Below are 6,358 nucleotides of genomic sequence, written 5' to 3' on the forward strand. Positions count from 1 at the left end.
GAGCCAAAGGATGTGGCAGAGGTTCGCCGTTTCATGGGCATGGTGAACTTTGTAGGAAAATTCTCACCACGCCTGCCAGACTTGACAAAGCCCATTCGCGATCTGTTGAAGACAGAGAACAGCTGGACATGGGGAGCACCCCAACAGAAAGCGTTCATGGACACTAAGAAAGAATTGGGGTCAGAGACTGTGTTAGCCCAATACAGCCCAAACCACGAAACCATGGTGTCAGCGGATGCCTCTTCGTATGGACTAGGAGGCGTCTTGACACAAAAACAGCTAGGCGGTGAGTGGAGACCTGTGGTTTTCATTTCAAGAAGTTTGACCAAAGCCGAGTCAAGATATGCCCAAATAGAAAAAGAGGCTTTGGCTACGACCTGGGCATGTGAGCGCCTGCGCGGATACTTGAGCGGCCTAGATTTTACTATAAGAACAGATCACAAGCCACTCATAACACTCCTGAAGTCCAGAGCACTGGATGACCTTCCGCCGAGGATTATCAGATTCAGATTGAGGCTGCTCAGATTCAATTTCAACATCATCCATGTCCCAGGTAAAAACCTGATAACGGCTGATGCTCTGTCCAGAGCGCCTCTTCCAGCCACAGCCACAGAGGCGGAGCAAGACCTGGAAAAGGAATGCAAAGCTTACTTGGACAGTGTAGTAGAAAGCCTGCCAGCCACACCGACAAAGCTGGAGCAAATTAAGAGCGCACAAACCTCTGACAACACCTGCAAACGTCTCAGTCGATACATTGCAAACGGCTGGCCTGAACACAGACGAGATATGCATGAGCTGCTGTTGCCCTACTGGCCTGAGAGGTCAGTCCTGCATGAAGGAGGAGGACTGCTCATGAAAGGTGAGAGACTCATAATCCCTGAACACATGAGACCTGACATCCTGCAGAGACTTCACCAGGGACATCAGGGTATCAACAAATGCCTTGCAAGGGCTAGAGAATCTGTCTGGTGGCCAGGCATCACGTCTTCCGTAAAGCAAATGGTCGAGAGATGTGAGATTTGTGCACGTGAAGCTCAAACACCTGTTGAGCCTCTGCTCACGACTGACCTCCCAAGCAGACCTTGGCAGAGGGTCGCAGCAGATCTGTTCCAATGGCAGAATGGGAACTACTTAGTCCTGATAGACTATTTCTCTCGCTATATTGAAGTTTGCACCCTACCTGGAGGCACAACAGCTAAACAGACTATTGCAAGATTTAAAGCTGTGTTTGCTAGGTATGGATGCCCAGAAGTGCTAGTCACGGACAACGGTCCTCAGTTTCACTGTCATGAATTCTCTCAGTTTGCAAGAGATTATGACTTTACACATGTGACAAGCAGCCCCCGTTATCCCCGCAGCAATGGGGAGGCTGAACGGGCCGTCAGAACTGTTAAGTCTTTTTTAGAGAAAGAGGGTGATTTCCACAAAGCTCTGCTGGCCTACAGGTCTACTCCATTGGCACACGGGACCTCCCCGGCACAACTACTGATGGGGAGGAGACTCAGAACACCAGTTCCAGTGTCACCGCTGCAGCTACAACCACAGTGGCCAGATCTGAAGGAATTCAGGGAAAAGGACACTGTGTTGAAACTGCAACAGCAACAAACGTTCAACCGGAGACACCGCACTCAAACTTTGCCACCTCTTCAGTCTGGACAGCAGGTGTGGATCGGACCCACACACACCAGAGGGACTGTTGTGGGCCCTGCACCTACACCACGCTCATACGAGGTGGAGACTCCGGATGGAGGACGGCTGCGACGCAACCGTTCACACCTCAGGGAAGTACCAGTGCCTTCAACATCATGGGACATGTCAATGACTAGGTCAGGGAGACTTTCTAGGGCTCCTGAAAGACTGGACCTTTAAACACTAAACACACACCTACGCACTACAGAGGACAGAAAAGAAAAACATGAAAAGATGTTTAAAAAAAAAAGGAAAAAAAAAAAGGAAAGTCGTAAGTCGGTTTGAAGAGTGAAATGTCTAGTTGAAAAGCTATGTTCTGAGTGGATGCATCTAGTGAGTAATCTCATACAATAGCTACAGTAAAATATAATTTCTTCTGTTGGTTTCTCAGTTTAGACTTAAGTTTTAATAAGGATTTGAGTGAACTCCTGACATTATAAGATAAGTTCGGAAACTGGAAAGTAGCTATAATGTTCAATGCACTTTGTCATCTTGAGGTTCTGACAAAGCAGTTCAACGTTCATCTAAAAGGGGGAGATGTAGTGGCCGGCTATGGCCAGGTGAGGGCGCACTGATATATGATGTTGGGATATACGTGGGAGAAGAAGTACTAATAAAGTTGTCGAGTTGCATCCTGATGGTTGTGTCCTTGAGTACCGAGTATATAGGCACAATACAATGATGACTATATGTTTAGCTGATGTCACAGAGAGGCACACAAAGTGGACAAGGTGACTGAGGTCATTTATTTTAGTGTAACAGTGAAGAAACATTTACATCCAGCCGGGGCGGGATCAGCGGCGGCTTTGCGCGATTAATTTTGAGCCTGGACGCGGAGACGTGTGGGTCTCTCCTCTCTGCCGCTACTGCTGCGCGACTCGCTCGGCTCCTGTGAGTCTTTGTGACGGCGGAGGGGGCGGGGCTCATGATGGAGGGGGCGGGCTCATGGCGGAGGGGGCGGGCTCATGGCGGAGGGGGCTCACGGCAGCACCCGCTGCTCGCTGAGGACAGAACGATGCGTGCGGCGCTTTCTCGTCAGTCTCCAAGACACCAGGAAGTCTCCAATTACACACAAAAAAGTGTCGCTTTTCACAAAAAAATAGTCGCTTTTCACAAAAAAAAGTCTCCAAGAGGGTTTGGAAAGTCGGCAACACTGCTCTCACCTCATTCGCAGCGCTAATCGCAGACACGCTCATGTCCCGCCCACCCCCATAGGTAGCTAGGATGATTGACAGTTGTTTTTTTTACAGCTACACAGGTCATGAGACCTTCACTGACCTCCTATACTCAGTAATTGCAACAACCTATTTTAACTAGAACTTCTTCCTGTAAACACAATAACACTTTAACATAACAGGTTAATATTACACGTCACTCAGTTTGTTACAATATGTAAGGTTCCAGCTCAACTGCTGGACCACAGTGACTGTGTATTAATGAATGTATTAATTGTGTACAATTAACCTGTTATGTCGTAGTAATAAATATAAAGTATTAAATATAAAAATTAAATTGCTCTTTTTCTCCCAATTTGAGGAATTTAGAAGACAGTAAAGGGTTTTGTCATATTTAACCATGATTGACTAATTGACTGTGAAGAAGTTTGAATTCCAAAACTACAAACAAAAAAAGATTTTATAAAACTGTATAGATGTATGTTTGATTTAAGGTCACATTTGAGCTATACTTGTATTCAACATAGGTGCAGAGGTTTTTTGAACTGTCACAAAATGGAGGACCTAAGTGACTACTTAAGGTCACGACATGTGCCTGAGGGAGACACAGCGAATGGAACAGGAGAAGGTAGCTAATATAAGAAATGCTTAATTTTGACTTTTTGGAAGACTTTTAGAAGATCTTTGTAAATATCTGATGCAGCTTATGCAGGTTGTTCACTGTTATAATTGAATGCACTTGGCCTAAACTAATAGTCCAAACTAATAATAAAGTATTCCTTCATTGTAGATTGATTCCAGTGTCATACATCTTATGACAGATGACCAGCTTAAAGAGTACCTGCCATCCTACGGTGATCGACTGGCTGTTTTTGGATACTGCAGGCGGAAGGAAAAAGAACCCAGCTGTCGCAAGTCAAAGCTCTTTGAGCGACTTAGAGGAAAGCTCTCAAGAAACCAAGACGATCATGTGACTCAGAGAAAGCATCAAGCACCTCCAAAGAATGCTCAGAAGGATCAGAGAAAAATTGAGATTGGATGGATGAATTTTAGAGAAGGGGAATTTGTTCAGGTACGCACCAAAAAGGGTGGGGGCACCAGAAAAGAGAGTGTGCCGAAGGGCAGTATAAAACAGAACTTGATTGAAAAGGCTGCCCTGTTGTTTTTCCCAGGTGGAACAAATGCAGAGGGCAGCCTCACCGATTTTGACATTGATGTAACTGACTTTCAGCAGCATTCATTAGATAGTAGTATCACAGTCGGCGAACTGTATGAAAAGACAAAGTTACCTCTTTTACGTTTCTACTTAACCAAGAAAAAAGACCTTGTCAGTGACATACATCTTGAGGAGGAGAATAGGGATGCTACTGCGCAAGAAGGTGAAAAGACACATGACAGACCTGCTTTCCATTCTCCAGATACTTCTGCAACAGATGCTGTGGAGATAGATACTTCAGATATCATTTATTTTGGAAGTAGCACAGTATTTGCAAATGCAAGCAGTGAGAGCGTTACCCATCTTTACACCACAGACGACCCACTGGATGCATATAGTTTGCTAGAACTTGACACATTACATCATGTAGATGCTTTAAAGGATAGTGGCATTGTAACTTTCCACACAGAAAGCATATCTGGGATGGAGAACTCTGGTCTCGATGATACGTTGCTCTCTCTCAGGAACCATCTTTTGCATCAGCCTTGCCTCCTTCCATGGATGTGTTGCGGGAACAGGCCAATCAGAGAGAAAGAGTGAAGAAAATTATTGTTCTTCATCGTGGACAGATGCTTAGAGAACTTATTCAAGTTTTTTCAGAGGAATGTATCATGGAGGATGATGTCTACTTTCAAATTATTCTTCCTGATGGAAAGTTTGAAAAGGCTGTGGATGATGGTAGTGTTTTGAGGGATGTACTGTCAGAATTCTGGAAAGACTTTTATGAGCAGTGCACTATGGGGAATGACTTCAAAGTGCCGTTCTTACGTCATGATTTTGGGAAGGAAGAATGAGAAAGCATAGGACGAATAATCAGATTAGGCTGGCAAAAAGAGAAGTACCTTCCTATCAAACTTGCTCCTGTACTTCTGGAGCAAACTGTTTTGGGCTTTGTTGAGAGCGATCTTGTGGACTGCTTTTTCAAGTATGTATCAGAGTCTGAGCAAGTGATCTTGGAATCCTGCCGTTCTGATTTCGAAAGTGTTGACCTTGAAGAATTGTTGGAAATAATGGATACTCACAGCTGCCGGAGGGTTCCAACAGCAGACAGTATTGAGCAAATCTTGAGAGAGCTTGCTCACCAGAAGCTGATTCAGGAACCGGCTTTTGTTATTGAACGGTGGAGGAACATGCTTGCACCTGTTAAATCAGAGCTGAAAGGGATTGCAGCAGCCTACGAAGAGCTACAACCAACAGCAAGAAAGATCATGAGATCGATCACTTACCCCAGTACCCAGAATGCCCAGGACAAACTAATAGTCAAGTATGTAAGTGCATTCCTTAGAGAATCAGACAACCACCACCTCTCCCTTTTCCTTAGATTTTGCACTGGATCAGACTTGTTCACGGGAAAGAACATCACTGTCAGCTTCACACAACTTCAGGGATTTCAAAGAAGACCGGTTGCTCACACGTGTGGCTGTTACTTGGAGTTGCCGGTCAGTTATGACAACTACCCGGATTTTCGACATGAAATTAACAAAGTTCTAGAAAGCAACGTGTGGGTAATGGACATTGCCTAAGCTAAAGATTTTAGCCAACAGGAACTGGACTGCCATCAGAGACTAATGTTCAAACTTTGTAGGTTTCCAGATGTTTGCCTTATGGACATGGACGTACTACAACTATCTTGTTTACCTGATTAAGTGTCTTTAACATGCGGTCCACATTTTTCAGTTGCTTTTAGCCCAATTTATGTTGTTAAACATTGTTTTCAGTTTAAGAAAATGTGAGAAAAGAGAATGCATCTTGCTGTGGAAAATATACTAAGACTGTTTACATATATATTTGTTTTTATTTGTAAAAACTGGTATTTCATTACCTGATGTTCAGATAACTGTTGTTGCTCCAAAAGCACTATATCTGTTTCACTAGTTTGAAAACATCTAAGCAATATTTTTGTAATTTTCTTAGTGAAGCTAACTTCAGAAGAAGTTATTTCAGCACTTTGGTTTTACAATACCTTCATTTATATGTAAATATTTATTGTTCATATAACAAAACAAATCCAAGTCACACAGTCCAATCTTGTGTACATTTTCATTTTCCTTTCATTTGACATTGCAAGCACACTGCAAGCACTGTTTTATATTCAAGTGCTTTTATTATTTACCAAAATATAGCTTGTCATTGGCAATCAGCCATAAACCTATTGATGGGTTACTTTATAGTCTTCTTACTGTTGCAAGTTAAGCAAAATGCAGTTAAAATGAAAATATATGCAGTTGTGTATACTGTGATTGTTTAAATATCTGAATAAATAATTCAGTTAATAAAT

Source organism: Taurulus bubalis, assembly GCF_910589615.1.
Source record: "Taurulus bubalis genome assembly, chromosome: 2".
Classification (NCBI taxonomy): domain Eukaryota; kingdom Metazoa; phylum Chordata; class Actinopteri; order Perciformes; family Cottidae; genus Taurulus; species Taurulus bubalis.